This window comes from Blennius ocellaris (genome assembly GCF_963422515.1).
Source record: "Blennius ocellaris genome assembly, chromosome: 7".
NCBI lineage: Eukaryota > Metazoa > Chordata > Actinopteri > Blenniiformes > Blenniidae > Blennius > Blennius ocellaris.
Window position 1 is genome coordinate 2,714,530 of NC_137656.1, and position 20,430 is coordinate 2,734,959.

General features: G+C 47.2%; 1 protein-coding gene across 1 annotated transcript in view; it reads left to right on the top strand.

Moving 5' to 3' along the window:
- Positions 1 to 7,679: 7,679 nt before the first annotated feature.
- The window catches only part of tncb (tenascin Cb), a 65,327-nt gene continuing 52,576 nt past the window's right edge, over positions 7,680 to 20,430 (top strand). Inside the window, exon 1 of the mRNA XM_080499148.1 lies at positions 7,680 to 7,841. The gene's annotated coding sequence lies outside the window, so the exon portion shown is untranslated. The remainder of the gene's footprint in view (positions 7,842 to 20,430) is intronic.

Genomic DNA, 20,430 nt, shown 5'->3' on the forward strand with positions numbered 1-20,430 from the left:
GCTGCTTCTCCCTCTCTGGTGTCTGATCCGCTGAAACATTTAATAGAATCCAAAACGACGTTGGGCACAAACAAACAAAATCCACGATCTCTGAAACCGTCCAAATGGAGACTAGACCTCAGACTGATCGCCACCAGAAGAAAAGCCTCATCTTTGACGAGGCTTTCATGTGAAAACGCTAAAACCTCCGGTGCATTTTGGGAGTTTTTCTCACGACGGCGGTGCTCAGAGACACTGAGAATACAACTTTTTGAAAATACACAGACTTTCCATTTCCCTTGACAAATGTCTGCGTACTCCCATTGTTAATGTTTATAGCGGGTTGTTGGTTTCGTGACAAAAAAAAAACTAGCCAACAGTGCCAACTTGTGGCCTGGCATGCCAACTGCATCGTTTTCCTCTTTTCTGCCATTTCCGTGTAAACAGACATCGTTTTCCTGTGTCAATGCCGGCCTTTTCTGAAACAAAAGGCACTAAAGCGATGACGCGACCATGTTGCCCAGTCCCTCACCTCTTCGTGGACACGTTCCAGTCCCATGTGTGGGGAAACAGACGGGACGGCAGCCCTGTTTGCTCCGGTCCTCGCTGCCAGGTCCAAATAATCAGTATCAGATCCGACGTTCTCTGTGAAATCTAAGAACTCTGAGCAAGTTTCCCATTGCTTGGATGCATCCCGGTCATCAAACTCTCATTTCATTATAAAGCCCCGAGATCTTTGTGGACGGCCCGTGAGGAGAAAGCGGTTTACGTTACATGACATATTTTTGTTTGTTTATAGTCGTACAATGGTGTTCAGTGGTTGAAATGGGCCATTTGTCATAAAAAGGCAAAATATACACGATCGCACAAGAGCGGGATAATTACAGGGTTGGTGTTTGTTGTATGACATGTGGTTCTGAGAGAAAACCTGAGGTCTGGGAGAGCTGTTCCTCATCTGTGTTGTGTTGCTCTGTTTAATATCTCCAGCTTCAGACGGTTAAAGTATCGAATGAGCTTCTGCAGCTCTGGCGGCAGCGGTTCAGGGAACAACTGTCGCAGCACTAAGGTGGGAGGATAATGAACCGGAGGGTCAGAGGTCAGGGGCCGTGGCACAGAGATACAAGGTCCTGACACTGTGTCGGAGGCGTTTACTGTCCATTTGTACAGATCGGCGCGGCAGCTGGAGTGTGTGCGGTCGACAGTCACAGGCTGAGCACTGGAGGGTGGACGGTGGAGCTTCTTCTCGCTTTTGCATGAAGACATTTACGGAACGATACTGACATATTTGTGTATATGACAGTGAAGCTTCATTAAAAAACATTGGAAAGGCTTGTCACAATTCAATATTAAGATTAAAAAAAGAAAACAGTTATAGGAGTATTTCGCAATGGAATTTGAGGCCGGTCGGTAAGGGAGCTGAGTGCAAAATGAACGTTTTTCAAGACGAAAAGTCACTGAGAATTAAAAACAAAACAAAAAAAGGCAAAAAAAATCTGTACATTTCTCAGTTAATGTCCAAAAATGGAAAAATAAGAAACACCCTTATTACATTTGGGTCCCGTTCACCTGGGTTTTTACCTGTGGAAAAACAAAACTTTCATTGAGTCCATTTTGAGTCTATCCATCGCGAATAGTTTGGGGTTCAGTGTCTTGCTCAAGGACACTTTGCCATGTAGAAATAGGGAGTCAAACCTGCAACCTTCCGATTTGGAGACAACCGAACCACATATCGGAGACAACCCGATATTTATTAAGTTTGTCACGTCTTGTTCTCTACAAGTGTGTGTAGTTTCATTACAAAAACAAGCCAACAGCACCCACTAGTGGCCCGGCATGAAAACTACATCCGTAGTAGTACAACTACTTCAACAAAAATTCAAAAAAATTCGAACAAGAGATGAGATCATGACGTTGTTTAGCAGATCTACAGGCCACCACTTCCTTAAACTGCAGAATTGTATTCGAACAGGTAAAGCTGGACTCGTGGTGCGAATGAAGCTCCACGTGTTGCTTCACTATTTTCTCCGCCTTCACAACCTTTTACGTAAGAATCGACAGGAGTTCCTATAAAATTGTGAAACAACAATTTCTGCCAACCAAACATTCGATCTGTTTGTGTTTATATGAATTGAAGACATTTGGTATCAGGTATTATCCCAAGTTGTTGGGAATTGGACGCCTTTTTCACGTTATTCTCTTTGCATTCCCGTAAGTCGTGCCCTTCAGATGTTCTACTCAACTCCACCCCTCACCCCCCAAAAAAAAACTACAGTCCCTCTTTCATGAGGCTGTTTGTATAATAAATATGATGCCGGCAGCTCTCCAAACAGCAGCAGTGAAAACAAAGCAGAAGCACTTGGTTTGGTGGAGCCTCCGTGTCTCATGAAAGCCACCGTGAGGCCCATTCATTCCCCAAGTTATGAATTATGGAGCACGGCTAATAGGCCGTTTCTACCTTGTTTAACTTATTGTGGCCACGGGCCTCTGGAGCTGATGGCGGCCGCCGCTTCTGCCCGGACTGCCCGCCTCAGCACTTATCGCCCAGATTATACTCCCCATCACTGTGTTATTGTCTCATTATTGTGTTACAGAGGTGGGTAGGGGGGGTAGTGTAGGGGGGGGGGGTAGGCAGACTGGGTCTCCGTCCAAGTGACCCTCCCCGAGGACTTAACCCACACCGTCCCACCTCACTGCTGCATAATGGATGAAGGACAGACATTGGGAGGGAGGACCGGGAGTGGGGGGGGGGCCCTTATTACCTTGTGATTCATTTTTAATGAGGTAAACAGGTCTTTCCAGGTCACCTGAGCAGCTCACCCCCCCCCCCCCCCCCACCTCCCGCCGCGGGTGGCGTCGTCTTCCCCCCTACCGACTGCCTTATTGCTGCCCCGCTTTGACATCCAGCATGGCCGCAGGGTCCGCGTGGCGTAATTAGGTCTCGCTGCCATGGACGGAACGTCGTCTCACTTCCCACAGAGTCCCTTTCGCCTCCTTCACGTTCGCCGCCGCCAATTATTCGGTGGCGGCGAAGACCTTACTATAGGCGCCCCGGGCAACCTTTGCCTCACTTCTATCCGCCTAGATTCAGATTTCCAGGCCGCGAATGCCGCCGCCGATACCGTTAGCTCACCGGTGCGTCGCTTCCTCATTGATTTCATTTCACTTTGCAGCCGATGAATTGAATTTCAAAACCGTCCGGCGCAGGTGGTCATGTGCTCGCTCGCTCTCTCTCTCGCTCTCTCTCTCTCTCTCTCTCTCTCTCTCTCTCTTTGCCTGGCATGTTATTGTAGCCCCTGCTCCCCCCCCCCACCCCCTACCGTTCTGCGTACATGTTAGAAATGACAGCCGATAAAAATGAACAATGTTGTGCTCTAATGGAAATAAAATGGGCGCCGTCAAGCAGACGTCTGCTTCCGGAGGATGACAGGCGAGGACGCGCGCACCGGGCGGCGTCATCTGGGAAATCAAACCCCGCTCAGTTCACTTCGCTCCGAGAAAGTCGGCGAGCAGGTACGCCTTTCGCAAACAGGGAGGCGGGAAGAACTCCCACTGCAATTCTCCCGGCGAAGCCTGGCGAGAGGGAAGGAGGGGAGGAAGAGAGGGAGGGAGGGAGGGAGGGAGGGAGAGAAAAGAGAGAGAGGTGAGAAGAGAGGAACAGATGGAGAGACGCGGGGACTCTGCGTTTACAGTCGTTTAAAACAGGTGCTATACATAGCCACGCTTTCAACCCATCATCTCATCTAAATGATATCATTACAGCCAGAAGTCATTAAAAAAAGATCTCTTCCCCCCCCCAGACTGTATAGATTTCCTCCCTCTCCCTGGGGAGCGGAGATGAAAATGAATTTCGGGCCCCTCCAGTCATTGAATTTGCTTTTTTTTTTTTTTTTTTTTTTTATCACCCGATAGCCGCGCTACATATGTGCCATTGTGCTGTATATGGGATTAGAGGGGATCTTTTCTGCCTGACTGGCTACCGGCTTTCAGCAACAAGACGAGGATCGTTTGTTTCCCCCCCCCCCCCCCCCCTGCTGAGAAAAGCTCCACTCAGCCCCGGACGAAGCCCTCAGTGCTCACTACTCCAACGGCTCGCATATGGATCCTCGCTCGGAATCGTTATCAACGTCTGGGGCGCTCGAGATGCACCCCCCCTCTCCTCCTCCCCCCCCAAAAGGCCGGTTGGGGAAAAAAACATGTATGTGCTCGCGCTCAAAGTGACTCATTTCCTTCAACCTTCATCAATAATACCCGCTCAGTGTTTCCCTCAAGAAGGTCCAATTAGACGCAGGAAGCCACGGAGAAGCCGTCCCCGCCGGCGCCGGCCTGAACCGTCACTCGGCGAGGTCGCGTTCTGACTTAATGAGTGTCACGCCGTCCTCCGCGGAGGAACCGTTTGATGCTCGCTCCTCTCCCCGGTTTTGAAGTCGGGAGCGCCCGAGCCCCGGAAGGCGCCGGGCTCTTTCCCGCCGCTCCTCCGCGCCTGTGTTTACTCGAGTCGTTTTTTTTTTGTGGTTTTTTTTCAATGTTTACTTCCAAGTTTCACGAGCGCAGAACGGCTGGTAATTGCAACCAGCGGACACGCCGGTCACCCGGAGCGGTGGCTCGGGTGGACTCGCCGGCCGACACGTCGCCTTTGATCCGCCAGGTGTCGGGTTTCCACGTGGCGGTCTTCGAGCACGCAAATGAGTTTTGTTTTTTGGGGTTTCGTCCGTTTGCAGGATGCCGCAACCGGTCGCCAGGGAGAGGCCGCAACCCTCCTGGAGGGAGGGGGGGGGGGGGGGGGGGGGGGGGGGGGTCGCAAAGCTTTGTTGATTTTAAGTGGTATCATGGTTTGATAAATGTCTAAAAAAAAAAAAAAATTGATGAGTCAGCATTTATTCCATTTATCTCACAAAAACTACAAATTTAGCAGCGGGAGAAAGAAATGGTGGCTCAAGAGTTTTATGGAATGTGGCTTCATTGAAGCAATGGAATAAAATTAGAGCGGAATTCCTCGTTTGTGATGAAAACCTGGCGAGCGACAGTTTGAAACGCGACGCTGAAGCAGCTCCAGACCAACCAGCACCCTGAGACGCAGCGTATATTAAACCCCAAACTGCCTTGCGTGGCAGCTGCCTCCATTGGCGTGAGGAAAAAAGAGGTCTGTAAGTGAAACGTCTAAATCTACAATGGGAGAAATGTTGGGTCCTTCAAGAAAAAAAGGTTGGGAACAACATCAACCAGCTTCTGGTCCGTTTGCTCTGCTGGTTCATCACAATGTGACAGCTGACAGTATGAAGTATCTGCTTGTTCGTTCATTTGTCCCATTCTCTGTTAAATTTTCCTAAAATCTATTTATACACAAGGTCAAACTCACAGTTTGTTTTCTACCAATCAATCAAACTTAATTTATTTTGCCCTTCTCCTGGAAACAAAAGTATTCCACTGATTAAAAGGACAACAGAACAGCTCCCGTCTTAATTTAACGCCAACAAGGTTTCCCAATTTGCAATGTAATCTCGTCTAAATATGAAAAAATTACATTAAAACACAGGTTTTTACCGTATCGTATTGTCTGCAGCTTGACTGAAAACCCAACAAGTTTAGCGGCTTCATTTTTTACCCAATTCTTCCAAAGTCTCCTTTGAAAAAAAACGCCTTTCAAGGATGAAGTAGTTGAAGTCTAATTGAAAACTAACGATTAGAAATACAGTAACTAAAATTCAAGACGAATAAAACAATAAAAACTGTTTTTCCTGCCCTACAACCGAGCACAACCCACGAGTACAAAGCAATTGTCTATTCAGATTAAATAGATTGAATCCCGTTTTAATCCCTCGTATTAGAATGAACCATTTAACAAAGAAAAACTCTATGTTAATAAAAACATATGGAAACTAAACGACTTTTTTGGGGGGAAGTGAGAAGACCTTACAATGCTTTCCAATAGTCACCAAACTCAAAAAACACCCACTTCAGAGTAAAACTCACTTCTTAACACCCGACTTGCTCACTATATTGAAAGTTGTCAAACCACATGGAAGCTCGACACGACAACATTTCCAGTTTTTGAGTTTTTTTTACGTTTCAGAAGAAAAAAAAAATTCTTGTTTACGGCGGCAACATTTTCAAAGCCGTGTCCGTTTCCATGGAAACAGCAGAAACTGTGAAAACAATGTTTGCCAGTAGCATGCCAGGCCACGAGTTGACGCTGCTGTTTGTTTTTGTAATGAAACCACACATGCAGAAGAGAACAATACGCCATAAACGTCAATGACGCGGACATCCGTATGGTGACTGTCAAAATAAAACTACCAACTCCCAGGAGGATATGGACTGGGAGTTATGACAGGGGAAATGTTGTCATTGTCCAGCTACTGAGCACGTGCATTAAAAAAAAAAGGGAAAAAAAGTATTTACTGTGGTTGTGGTGCACATCCACAGGAGTGGCACTTTTAAAAAGTTGCATTTTCCACATTTCCATCCAAGTATTGACATTTTGCAATAAGAAATAGAAAAAAAAAAGGGGGGAAAAACAGTGTTCATGCAAGAACATGACAGACGGTGCTGGAACATGTGAGCAGCTATAGAAAAAAAAACCCAAAAAACAAAGTGTGATTGAAGGATTGAACTGTTTAAACATTTGCGCATAAAGCGAAATGTCTCTTGTTGACGGGTGGTGGAGCGGGGGGGGTCGTCTCTCGGTCGCACTGTTTGCTGGTTCCACTCCCAGCCTCCATCTGTCCACATGTTGAAGTGTCATTGAGCAAGACACTCCACCATCCAAACTGCTCCCCCCCCCCCCCCCAAAAGGATGGGCTTGAGCGTGTGAATGTGATTAACAGTGTGAAGCTGCTGGAGTGGTGGCAGAGTGCTACCTGAGTGAAATCCATTCACAAACAAACAATCCGTGCGTTTGTCCTTGATCACAGTCTGGCGAGAGAAACATCGGAAAACTGACAGTTTTTCCTCCACGCTTGTCTTTTTTTTTTCTTTTTTCTTTTTCTTTTGTTGAAATGACCAAATGTCGCCTTGAGTGGAGCGGCTGATGTGAGAGCTGTTGGATCAGTGTGTGTGTGTGTGTGTGTGTGTGTGTGTGTGTCCTGGCCCGCTGCATCCTCACCAGTCCGGCTCTTGTTCTCCGCCTGCTTTCAACTTCTTAAACACTATGTTAATGCCGGCCCTGCATTCACTCATATCTCTCTCTCCATTGGCTTGCCCACTGCAATTTGCTCCTAATGGTCCAACCACCAACCCCCCACCCCCACCCCCACCCACCCCCCTTTCTCCCTCCACCCTTCACCCCCTATTTTCCTCTCTCCGACTTTCTCTCTCTCTCTCTCTCTTGGAGCCTCGAGGCGTCCCGTTTCAGCTCCTTCGCTTTCAGTCACAATGCTGTTGGAGAGGGTGAATGGGTGGGGTGGTAGCAGCAGCAGCAGCGGCGGCGGCGGTGGTGGTGGTGGCGGCGGCGGCGGGTGGGGGCGTTTAAAGAGAGCAGTAGGTGGGAGTGGAGTCTGACCGCAGAGGATCTACTGCTTAAGAGAAAGGGAATTCTCTCTCTCTCTCTCTCTCTCTCTCTCCCTCTCTCTCTTTCACTCACCCTCTCGTTCTCTCTCTCTCTCTCTCTCTCCCTCTCTCACTGGCTGCGCACCATCAGCCAGCTCTCTAGGTAGACTGGAGTAAACACTCAAAGAGAACAGAGAGAGGAGGGAAGATGACAGAGCTGTCAGCGCTCTGAGAGCTACAGACCGGTGAGAAGATTTGTCGAGGGCGGCTGCCGGCTGATAAGGCTCTCCTCATCCTCCTCTTCTTCTTCTTCTTCTCCTGCTTCTTCTGCTGCTGCACATTTTCCCCATCGGGCTGTGGGCGTCGTTGCACAAGAGGTAAGTCGCCCTCTCTACCTGCTGCTCCAGCCCAATGGATTGGAGCAGCTAATTACATTTTAATTGAACGGCAACTTTTGAACTTCCGCTTGTTCTCGGCGCTGCGAAAACTTTCCCCAGTGGGATTTTTTGTTTATTTTTTTGGTGGTAATTTTTTTCGTGAATTCACAGGTGGCGTTTGAATGAATTATATCAATTTCATTTGCGAATATCTTCCCCGAAGTGACAGTTTTCTGATCCCCTGATAGCAAAGTGGAGGTTAAATGCCACTGAAGGAGATTTTTTTTTTTTCCCCAATTCATCCGAGCTGCTGCTGAGACGCGTCGCTCCCGTTTTTTTTTTAACAAGCCTTCATCTCTGCCCATTTACTGCCGGCACCTGGGTGCCAATTATGGCTTTTACTGTGAAAACTTTTTTTTTTTTTTTTCTTTTCCTGGATGTCGGGCAGAAAAAAAAAAAAAAAAGGTTACGACGACGAAGGTTGAATTCCCGCAGATGAGCGGCGGCGTGTCCGGAGTGCAGCTCCAGCTGTACACTTTACTGCTCGCCGGCAGACAGTGGGCTTGTGTAACCCAGGAGACAGACAGCTGCTTTCATTAGATGCTGCTGCTGCTGCTTGTTCCTCTCCCAGCTTCTTCGACACGCACACACACACACACACACACACACACACACACACACACACACACACACACACACGCACGGCTGTAAAGTGGCAGCCTCGCTGTGATGCACTCGCACAATCGCCGGACTGTTCATCTCCATGTGCGTCGCGGCCGCCTGTCCCCGGGTCAAGCTTCATTTTGTTTGTTGTTTGCGTCCCCGTGCGTTTTTGGGGGGGGGGGGGGGGCGTAGACGGCGGAGAAAAGAAAAACAGATTTGCTTAAAGGAGAGGATGTTTGATGATAGATTAGGGAATAAAGCTGCCATTCATTTGGATTGAGTGTCGAAGCCAGATAGGCCACTTCTGGGCTGATGCCAGTTTTTGTTTTTCTGGTGGGGGGGGAGGGGGGGTGGGGGTAAACAGTTCCCCTCAGAGGTTACACTTGTCCATTGTAAAGTTTAAATTATAGAGTGTCGGCTGCTCAAGCAGAGAGGAAGTCAAAGCCAACGTCACTGAGTCGGCAGGACGGAGCAACTTGAGCCGGCCGTCTAATTCTAATTCGTAAATGCAGACTTTTCTCATTTTAAAGTTTTTAGTGCCTTATGAGACGGTGTTGATAGTGGAGGAGAGGAGGGGAGGGGAGGGGGGGTTCATGTGGACGCCGATGAAGGTGCTCCTCTGGAAGGCAGGATTAGTCAGAGATTTACACTGCGGGCCGCCTCCAGCTGTTTGCAGGGAAGGAGGTTGAAGCCTTATGAGTGTCTTGGAGAAAGAAAGAATATAGGGAGAATGAGGGAGGGGTGGGGGTGGGGGGGGGAGTGGGAGGGGTGCGGAGTGAGGTGGGCTGTGATGGAGGAGACCCGCTGGATACCAGGGCCGCCTCTGCTGGATGGTAATTATGTGTGATGAGGAGATGCAGGGACTGCAGTTCTCCACATCAGCTAGATCATTATGACCAGTGAAAAGAAGGGGGGGGGGGGGGTTTACATGGATATTCTGTCTTTAAACTTCATGCTTTCGAAGAAGGGAAAGTGAGAGGATTTTAATGAGTCTGATAATGTTTGCTGTGGTCAGTTTTTGTCCAAGGAATGGCCCCGGGTGACGTTGGCGCTCACTTTCAGAGGTCCAGCCGACGTTTCAGGTTTCAGTTTGGGAGGAAAAAAGAACGGGATCCTGGCTGGTGGTCATAATGTTGTGGCTGGCGATCGGAGGGTGTCTCAAATGGCTGAGCTCGGGTTGTACGCGGCAGCACATGCGCACTCTGGCACATCAAGTGTTTTCTGACGCTTCCCGACACGGTGACACTCGGCATAATGATGAGCGAGAGAGCGGCCTTTTGTTTGGACAGCTGTTAGCTCCCAACGCTGCGCGGCCGCGGCTCCGCAAGAGGGTGACTGTCTTTAACCCCACTTAGCTCCTCCAGTGGTGATTGAGAGCAAACAATAATCGCGGGTATTCATGGCGACCCACGCTGGGCCGGACTCTGGAGAGATGTTTTGGTTGGGGGCTAAATGAATGTCATCTTTAATTCAGGCTGGTCCAGAACTCCCCCCCCCCCCACCCCCAAAAACTGCCCCCACCCACCCCCACCACTTCCCTCCTCCCTTTGTCTCTGCCTCCCTCGACTCCACCGCCCGTTTCTGGGAGAGGGGGGGGGGGGGGAAATGTTTCGCTGACTCTGGAAATTTGTGGCGCCGTGTTAAAGTTCTGGCGGATTTGTTGTAATTTATGGGGGCGTGTTTGGAAAGTTTCACCTGGACTGCGGCGCGAGGCGGACGTGGCCACCTGCGGTCCAGATGGCCCTCAGCTTGTGGGTAGTAGTAAAAAAAAAAAAAAAAAAAAACCCAACCCCCCCCCCCCCCCCCCCTCCACAGATTCATTGCTCCCGGAGGATAAACCGTACCGACGGGCAATCCAAATACCTTTCTGTCATGTGTCAAGATCATGTGTGGAGAACATCGGCTGTATAAACAGAGAAGCATGTAGCGTGCACACTAATACAAAAACTACAATTAATATACACGGATATGCATTGGACGTGACTACTTTGATAATTGTATTCTTTAATTTAACTTAAACAAGACAAAATAAGGTAGAATTGCGCCAATACCACTCCTTTAAAGAACGAGTACCAACCTTTAGCTACTTGCAGATGCACAGTACCGATACAAGCACTTAAGCCTAATTTTGCGTTGCCACGAACCTCCTTCTACGTCGATGACACGCACACCTATATACTGTGTGTATTACTTTTGTCATCCTCGTCCGTTTCAAAGAATCTCTAAACTGCTGACGCATGACGTTGTGTAGTACTCACCAGGTTTTATCGGGAACCGGTACTGTGCGCTTCAAGCGTACCCTAAAAAACAGCACATCAGTGCCGCCAACTGGTAAGGAGTTTGAACTGTCTTCCAAAAAAACACTGCGATTTTCTCACGTCTTGAAAGTCGCATGAGGGTTGGTTAGCGTGCGACAATGAGTCTGCTTTTTTCCTTTAACCGCATCTCATCATGAAGTCATGAAAACCTCATTTATGACTTGCCTTTTAATGACTGGGTGAGGTTTTTGGTAACAGGCGTTTTGCTTTGGTTGACTTTGGAGTTCCAAAACCTTGGAAGTAACTGCTTAGGCTCCAGCATATTGCAAGTAAGACCAAGAATCCAGACTGTTGCATTTAAAAGATACACATTGTGTATGACATTTCTTTATCAAAGCCTTCGAGTACAAGCTTGGCCTTGTGTTTACGACAGCACTCGCCTTGTCATTGTAAGTATGTTGTCGTTCAACTCATTCAACTCGATGTGCTGATATGAAAAATGACATTGAATATTGAATCAGTGTTCCAATACAGCCTGTAAGGTGCAATAATACAACAAGTGGATTGAATAAGAGTTGATTATTCCAAAAGAGGATGTTTTTTGATCCGTGAATGAATAGAAATATTTCCATTTCCATCTAATATTGGTTTGACTACGAATGCACAGGAGGCGTTTCACTTTAATTGAATAACACACACAAGATAAAGTTTGGAAATGTTCAAAAACACAAGACAAAACCTGAATGAAAAAATGTATCTCTCTATATATCTGTTCTAATCGGTTGGTCCTCGGATGATGACATATGATCCCTGAAAATTTCATGTAATTTTGGTGAGTAGTTTTAGCGTAAAATTGGTAAAATACACCAATAAAATCTATAAATTCACGCAGAACAACATAAACTTCTCGGCTAACTTCGTAGTGAAGAAGTGACACGTATCAAAAGTAGAGCTTATCTTGGAAATTGTGCAGGAGCTCAACGCCAGAAACAGAAATTACCCAGAAAAACTAGTCTAAAGAGGGTTCAAGTCGTAAGACTCTCCTCAGAACCGAGATGATCGACCCCATTGAGTCCTCCTTCCTTTTGAGGCCATGTAATTATTTGTAAGGATTTAGAATTTGCAGTAATGTTGCACGGAAGCCACCGCAGCCTTTTCCTCCCTCAAGCCGAGTCACATTAGTCATCACTGGAGAACAAAGACCCCCCCCCCCACGACTCAATGGAATCCAGTGTTTTAACCATCCCAGATGGTTTTTAATGTCCCTCCAATGCTAATGTGCTCCGGGAAAAGAGTGGAAGTCTTGGAGCTGTGGGATCCGGGATGCCTTTGTACGGCCGGGCTCTTCATTGGAGGCGGCCAATAGATGAGCACATGTAGTAGACTCTTCGCTGCGACACTTCGCCTCCACCGGTGACCCCGCACATTGGAATGCATGAGCCAGAATGTTGCTGGGACAAGATGGGGGAGGACGGGGGGGGGGGGGGGGGGGGGGCTCTTTTCAGAGGGACAGACAATTTAAATTGTTGAAAATGGTTAAAAGGGGATAAAAAAAACACAAAAAAACCCAACAAAAAGCAGGGAAGCCAATGAAGAGCCGACCTCGGGGACCGGGGTCATTAGGCTCATACAAGTGTGTGAATGGAAGGCACTCCCAATTTGGACACGCAACACGCTTCGGGCTTTCATCACAGACAAGGACAAACAGATGTCCGGGTATCCCAGCCAACATGCTCGCTTCCCTTTCTTACAAGGGAGAGAAAATCTCTTGCGCGCCGTCTGAATGGAGGCGACCAATAAAACCTCCAGTGTAAAGTGCTACGACGTGCGGTCTCCCAAAGCCCGGACCTGTTGACTCAGCGGTGTGTAAATTCGCCGTTCCGTCACCTCAGACATCTGAGCGATTTCCTCACGGAAGGGGGGGGGGGGGGGGGTGACTTCTGTTCTCCGAATCGAGAATTGGTCCAGTCCTGCTGTCTGAGTTTACTCACCGGTCTATGTTTCCTCAGAAATGCCGCTGATTACTTTCCCAGTCGACTACACTTGGCCTTTTTGAAAAGATAAATCCCTTCAGTTTAATTCGGTTTTATTAGATGCTTTCATTCTTGTAAAAAAAAAAAAAAAAACAAGGGTGCATTTTTTGATGCCCACCATTTGTTTGTGCCTCACTAACTTTTCCATTACCGAACATGACGACATGGAGAGCGCCGTGTTCACGAGCGGATAGATTAATCGCCGAGCTTTTTCACTGTTTTCTATTGCGTTTAAAATAAAGTGCGTCTGCACAACACGGATTACGCACAGCGTTGATTGGGGGAATCTGGTGCCAGCGGAGAACCTGGAACTGCTCCGGGACCGCCACTTCAGGCCGGTCACACGCGGTTGGGTTTTTTTTGTTGTTTTTTTTTTTTGCCGCACGACACAGTTTGAATGGCGTGGCAGCAGACGGCGCACTAACTGGCGAGAGCGTCACGTTTCCACGGCGACCGAGCACAACAACCTGGGGAGCGCAATGTTTACTACAGCGAAACGAAGGCCTGAGGAAGAATCTGGATTAGTCCACAATAGTTGCCGAACGACACCAGTTTGATGCTGTTTACTTATTGTTGGTGCACTTGAGGCTGTACTACGCAGCTTTTTTTTTTTTACTTTCTCTTACGGGGGAAACTTCAGGGGTTACCTGGGTTTTAGCTCACCTACTCCGGAGCGGGTTATGTTCTGGATTAGTGATCAATCAGGATAAAAGGTCCGTCCTCCCGATCGATCAGACCCCTCAGAAAACGACCCGTCCATTCTTAGGAGATCCTGATCGATGCATTCTGAGGGAAAGAGTTTTGAGAGAAAGAGGCAATCCTTTGACGTTGTGAAATACTTTGAAGGATTATTTTTGTCCGTGTAATAACGAGGTTACTAAAAATGGCCACACGCGGCAGAGCTACACGTGTCGTCACGGTGAGGAATTCATATTCCAACACGAAGTGCACTCACACGGGGGAAACTCAAAACAACTGGTATAAACTCAAGGAAGAGCACTGAGGAGGCTTTGTCTGAACCGTCTGTGCCATATTAAAAAGGAAATCGAGCGATCAGAGTGCCGTCGGTTCGTATTATCCAATTAATGAATATCCCATAATCTCACAAAGTTATGCATTGACCGAATTCTTCATATTGTGGGAGAATAATTGTCTGGTCCTCTGTTAAATAAGCTCCACTGCAGGCTTTGCGATTGGTCGAATGTCCACTGATCACAAAGGCTTTGTCATTCCAGATAACAGAGAGACGTCCGGGGTTTGATAATCCCACTTAGTAGTCCAGGCCAATCGGTGTAGTTTTGCTTCTAAATAACACCAAAGAGCAACCAGAGCCGGTTTTGTTTCACCAGATCATCTGTGTTGAGTTCACACCTCTCAAAACTCCACCAATGACTCATAGCTTCAGATATTAAACAACCCTCAGCATGACATAATTGACATAATTCACACTCCTTAAATTGGAAAATAGTTTTACCACAAAGCCAGACGACGAATCACGTCAGTCTAATAATTTGTAATGGCTGACACTGTGAGCAGCTGCGACTGAAGAAATCAAACTTATTTCATCTTGCGTTGATGCACAAAAAGGAAGTAATGATGAGTCACTATTAACTTTGGTAAAAAAAATGAAATAAATTACCCCTCAGTTCACGAATGATTGTGAAAGGAAATTGTGTTCCAACAAATACATTTTCTCACAGCAACTGATTAATTTCATTTCTGACTTCGCGCTAACGTTTTCAAATAATGAGACAATCAACCTGATTCTCAATCAAATGGGACATTTCTCATGCCTGACATTGCTGAAAATTGATTTATTGATGTTTCCATACAAGTATGTAAAAATTGCCGTCAGTTATAATTGGTAAACGGATGGATTGATTCATGAATGAAACATCAGGACATCAAACGGCATGAAACTAATTGCTGACCTGGAAGCATTCCACACAGGCAGGGTAGCTGATCGACAAATCTCTCCCTCCGTCTCATATCCACACATCTGCTCATTTTCAATATCTGACATTGTTCGTTGCAGTAAGTGTCAAAATTCGCTTTACTTCCTATGTCCCTCGTTCTGTTGAGCAAGTCAGAATAACTCTGCACTGAGAAATAATCAATTACGGCCCGTCAAGAGGTGTGAATGATTGAAAAAAAAAAAAAAAACGATATGTGAAAATCCACGTTGATCCCGGAAAGAGCTGCGCAAATACTAATGTGAAACCTGCTCCTGACCTCTAGATTACACGTTCCAAAGCTCCCCAGACAATCCTGCAGGCCGAAGCTCGTCTGAGATCGCAATGAGATTGCTCTCTCTCTCTCCCTCTCTCTCTCTCGCTCTCTCTCCTTGCAGCTGATTACCTGAGAGGCAAGGTGTTAGTTACACGGTAAGTTTAGACGGGTCCCCGGAGTTGATATCAATACCTCTGTGTAGCGCCACGACGCCGGCCCGGGTGCCCGTCGGATTCTTATAGCGATCGCGGCGCGAAAGCCGAGGAGAGGATGTGGGTTTGCGCAAAAAACGTACAGAGCGTCTGGAGGGGAACAGCAGGTGGACGTGCCGCAATGGCTGCCAAGCCGGCGCGGCCCGCAAGGGGGTTAGGCCAATAAACAGCAGGTCACCGGCGCCCGGCACGTTAAAGGGCTCGTGAACAATGACGAGCGTCTTAACGTCTCCATCTGGACCCGGCGAGGACGGCGGCGTGTCGGGTGGGTGGGATGGGAGGGGGGGGGGGGGGGGGGGGAGGGGGAGGGGCTCATAAAGAATATTGATGGGCCTCACGACGGGCACAATCGCATTGACGGGGTTGACCCGAGGAGCGCGCTCGTTCGTCAACATTCGTTTTTTCCCGCGTTATCTCAGTGTCAAAGTTGGAAATTGGTTTTGGTTGAACGAAATAGACTTAGGGGTTTTTTTTTTTTTTTTTTTTTTTTTTTTTTTGCTCGGGTATCAGTCAGACGCGTCGGCCCCGGCCCTCCGAATCACTCCGCCGGCGCGATAGCGGCTCGGCGTCGTTGGCAGAGCCTCTCCTCTTCGCAGAGTATCCAGATAAGTGTTTCCTCTCCCGTATCTCCCAGCCATGCCTCCCCCCCCCCCCCGTCCACCTTATCAGCCTGGAACACACTAACCCCCACCACTCCCCCGCTATCTGTGTCATCGGATCCAATGGGGTCACAGCGGAGAGCCAATGAGCACAGCCTCGCTTTGATGAAACCAAGTCCTCTTTTCATCCATCAAAAACAGCGCATCCCCACCCCCCCCCCCACCCCCCCATTTCCCTCGTGTTTAGCAAGTCAAATCCTTATTTTTTTTTTTTCCTTTTCTTTTTTTTCCTTTTCTTTCCCTCCCCGACCCTGTGGGAAATAATGATAGCGCAGAGAGAAAGTTGTAATGAAAATATTGATACGCTTCATTGATTTCTCCGCGGCGCCTTCAGTCAGAACGCTTTGGAACGGAAAGATTTCATTCTTCAAAGAGAAAGAAAGTGAGAAGAGGTGGATTTTATTGACTGTGAAGGCAGGCTGACACCGAAATCATCTCGTCGTCTGAAGGGAAATCGAAGTGGGCAGATAGGGCAATGTGGTACTTTCTATTTTTTCGGGCAATCTCCTTGGATTCCTTCAAGAAAAACTTGCCTCTGCTGACGAAATTGCTTTTAATTGAACCGTGTGGCATATTTGTTTTCAAGGACGTAAAACGTCAAAGACTTCTTGTGTCATTCTCTCCACATTCTAGCTTATTGGCTCAAATATGTTCACTTGTTTTGGAAAATGCCGAGCAGAACCTCGATTATCATTCAGTGAGAAATCGGCGCGTGACGGATAAGGCGCTTTATTTTGCATCACAATGAGACCAAATTATTGTCTTGGAGCAAAAACTTTTTTTTTTTTTCATTTTGTTGCGAAACAATTTCATTTGGTAAATTATTATTTTATCAAACAAGATCTTGTCTTGTTTGTAAAGTGACTGAACACAAACATAATTTTCATTCGGATAAAGTGATGTCTGGTCTGGAGACATTTTCAAGGACTTTAAGGTTTCCGTCCCTTAAAGTCTTGGGATGTTCTGGTCTTTATCTTGACTCGGTCTCAGGCTTGGTGGTTTTGGTTCCATCACTAGTCTCTGGTGAGACTCACAGAACCATCTAATCGTCCTGGATAATTGATTGTACTGCAAATAATTTAAGTGTGTTGAATAACCCGAACCCTTATCGGAAGTCTTCTGTCCTTACTCTGGGACGCTCCTGGGTATCAGTTCTGAGGACAAACGGAGACGTCCCACCTGTAGCCGGGGAACAGTTTCTAGGTGAGGACTGGATAACCAGTGGAGGAAATGGTCAGATAACGGCCGTTTGTTTAACAACTGCTGTGCTTCGTTCTCAACATTATCATCAGTTCAACCTCTTGATGTTACCATTGTAGTTATTGTTCATTTTTTTTTTCAGTCTATACGGAAGTTTGCTCTTCTTCTTGGATCACTGTATTGATTTAGAGCAGCGCCCTCTGTTGGGTTGAATCCTAAATGCGCTTTCCAACACATTGGACGTATTGGAGTGTAAAGGAAATAACATTTACATTGGTTTGATGGACACATGAAATTTTTTCATGTGTATGTAGAGTCAAATGGGTAATGTCCATCCATCCATCTATCATCTATCATCGATCCATCCATCCATGCATCCATCGGTTCATTCAAACAAAGCCACTAATGTTAGATCTTGTCATCATCTTGATCACTGGGTGAATTCAGTTTGTGCAATGAATCCATCAGCAGATTCACAAACATGTATTCATCTTGTTGTAAGAATTCAACGTACCTGAAAGTGCAAACTAAACCCTGAACATTTACCTTCAGGTTTAGACAAGAGACGCTCCTGCGGTCCGGTGATAATGCTAATCACTGCCTCACTGGGTGGTCCAGTCTCCTAGCTACATCTCCGAAAAGCGGGGCGTGTCAGAGGGATGATTTGCGAGGGCTGCACAGTTCCCTCACAAGCTGGTAGCTTAGATTAGTTACAGTCATTCATGCTGCTCTGTGAAGCGTTCGCTGACCCCCTGAACCCGACTCAGGCCCGAAATATGTATCTGTCAACTGGAGACAAGCCCGAGAGGAATCCTGGTTTTTAGCCAATTAGCTGTGACCCGATGTCATGGCCCGACCAGATCGCTGACACGTCCATCAGTCTTCTATACACACAAGTTATCCAAGTTAGGGCTGCGAGGAGCCGCGGTATATTTCACGTGTTGTGGGTGAAGGGCAGGTTACAATATGGACCTGTCGCCAAGTCAAATACGGAATGATAGATGACGACTCATCCTCCCGTCGATCAGTACGAACCCGCCCAGGTGAGGATGCTGAATCAAATTACAAACTGGAAGCTTTCACTTGAAACCCTTTTTGAACCGGTTGCTTCTAAGAGGTAATCTTGGAAATTAATTTTCACATATAGTTGAGATTCTCCATCTTGAGCTTGGAAGCTTTTAACGATTTTGTTTGTCTTTATAGATGGCAGACATTTAAAATCAAGTTATTTTCCACAGTTATGACAGGATGACTGAAATGTAGGGAAAACGTAACCGTTAAAGGTCCCAAATTATGTAAACTCCACTTTCTAATGGTTTTCCAACAACAATATGTGTACTAATAGTCTCTGTATGAAAACCCAGAAGTGTAAAAAAGTCTGTCATCTCCCTCACATAGTCGCTCCACTTTTTCGTGATCATACAGGTGAATCAACGATTTTCCCTTCATGACATCATGTGGGGAACCAACCGCTCCCTTTGGTAGCGGATACACACTTTGAACCTCACACAGGTAGATGAGTTCTGCTCTCTAAAATTAATAGCAGGTGCCATTTTTCAGGCCGACACAGCTCATTAGCATTTAAAGGTACAGACACAGAAACCGCCTGTTCTCAGTCTAGAGGGACTTTTAGACCGGCTGAAGTTCAGGACGAAGGCTGGATTTGGCGAAATTCACTTTAAATACAAAGTTGTTGGATCTCTGACACCTATGTGAAAGTCATCATTGTATTGTAATATGCAATTCCTAACACTACTCTTCATAGACAGTTAATCGGAATCATTTATGTATGACCACGTTTTAAGCCAATCGCCCATCCCCTATATGTGTTTTATGCACTTTCGTGCAATGAGGAGATAAAGTTTATTTCAGCAGATATGAAGGCTGGAGAGGTTCCTTGAACGTCGCAGGGAAAACGCAGAGACAGACGACGGTATGAAGCTCAACGACCTGCAGAAACCCGACACACGCGCAAGCAGAATACGCCAACCGCAGTCAAACAAGGGACTTGTTGTTGTGAGGCAGCGGCGCAAACCACAACTTCGCCGGCTTATTCAAATCTAAAAAAAAAGTCTGCTCTTGGACAGGTGGGTTGGCGAATTGTCAGACATTCCTACCTGCAGACTGGCGACGACATGAGCTGCGCCTGGTCTCCTCCCTCCGTCGCCCATCAAGTGAGCAGTTTGCTTCTCCATTCTGCCGACAGGCAGCTTTTTCTCCCCCCCCCCTTTTTTTTTGTTGTTGTTTACTTCAGCACAACAGCGATGGCCACATCGGTCATAAAAAAAAAAAAAAAAGGCAGATAAAAAGGCAGACGGAGAAAGACGGCACGCGCTCCCCAGAGCGTGAGGCGATAAAATTAAAAAAGAAAAATAAACCTCTTTCTTGAAAGCGGCGTCAAAACCAAACGCATCGATCGCGCTTCGAGCGGCCGTCCCGAGCCGGCGCCGCTTCCTGGAAATTTCATTTCTGCGTTTGACGATCATAACTCACCGTGGTTCTGCCGTCCTCAGCAGCTCGCTTTATCTCTCTCCGGCGCTGACCTTGGCGCAGCTCCGCTGGCCAGATCAATATTCACCTGCTCGTATACGCGTGGGAGAATTCCTCCACGCCGCTCCACGACTCGACCGTAATAAATACGCTCATCGCTTCTGATGTGGAAATCGCCGGCTCGGAGCGATACAGACGGGATCGGAGGGGGAAGTCTTATTTCCTGGCGCGGCGGAGGCCCGTTTCCTGCTCTACAGTGGGACAGGATCTCAAGGTGAAAGGAGCCGTCAGACAACAACCCCCTCATTCAGTCCTCGCTCGCGGCGACCCAGATTTGGAATTCCGAACCAAAAGGAGGCAAGCTGAGTTTTTGTCATGGCTGACCTACAAAACTAGGCAAGCTTGATAAATTCTTCAGAATTGAAAAAAAAAAGAAAAGCGTCCTATCAGACCTGTTTAACATACAGTCGTGGGACTTGAGTTGTAGTTGTCGTCATTGAATATTTACAGCTTTTTTTTTTTCTTCTTTTTTTTTTGACACACCAAGTGGGGCACGCTGCTTCATTATTCACTTTGTTTGTTGTCGGGTTATCAGACGAACGTTGGCCGCGGCGTCTGCTCGATTCTTCCCCCTCCCCCGTTGGAAACACGCCGACTGCATCTCCGCGCCGCGCCGCTTATTTAGAGAAAAAAAAAAAACCACAGACTGATAACTTTTGCCTTTTCTTTCTCGCCAAAACAAATTGCATTTCCCCTTCAAAAAGGACTCGTAGCAGATAACCAATCGCGGCTCCGCGCTCGCCAGGTAATGGCTTTCCGTTTAGATTTATCTCGCGGCCGCCACA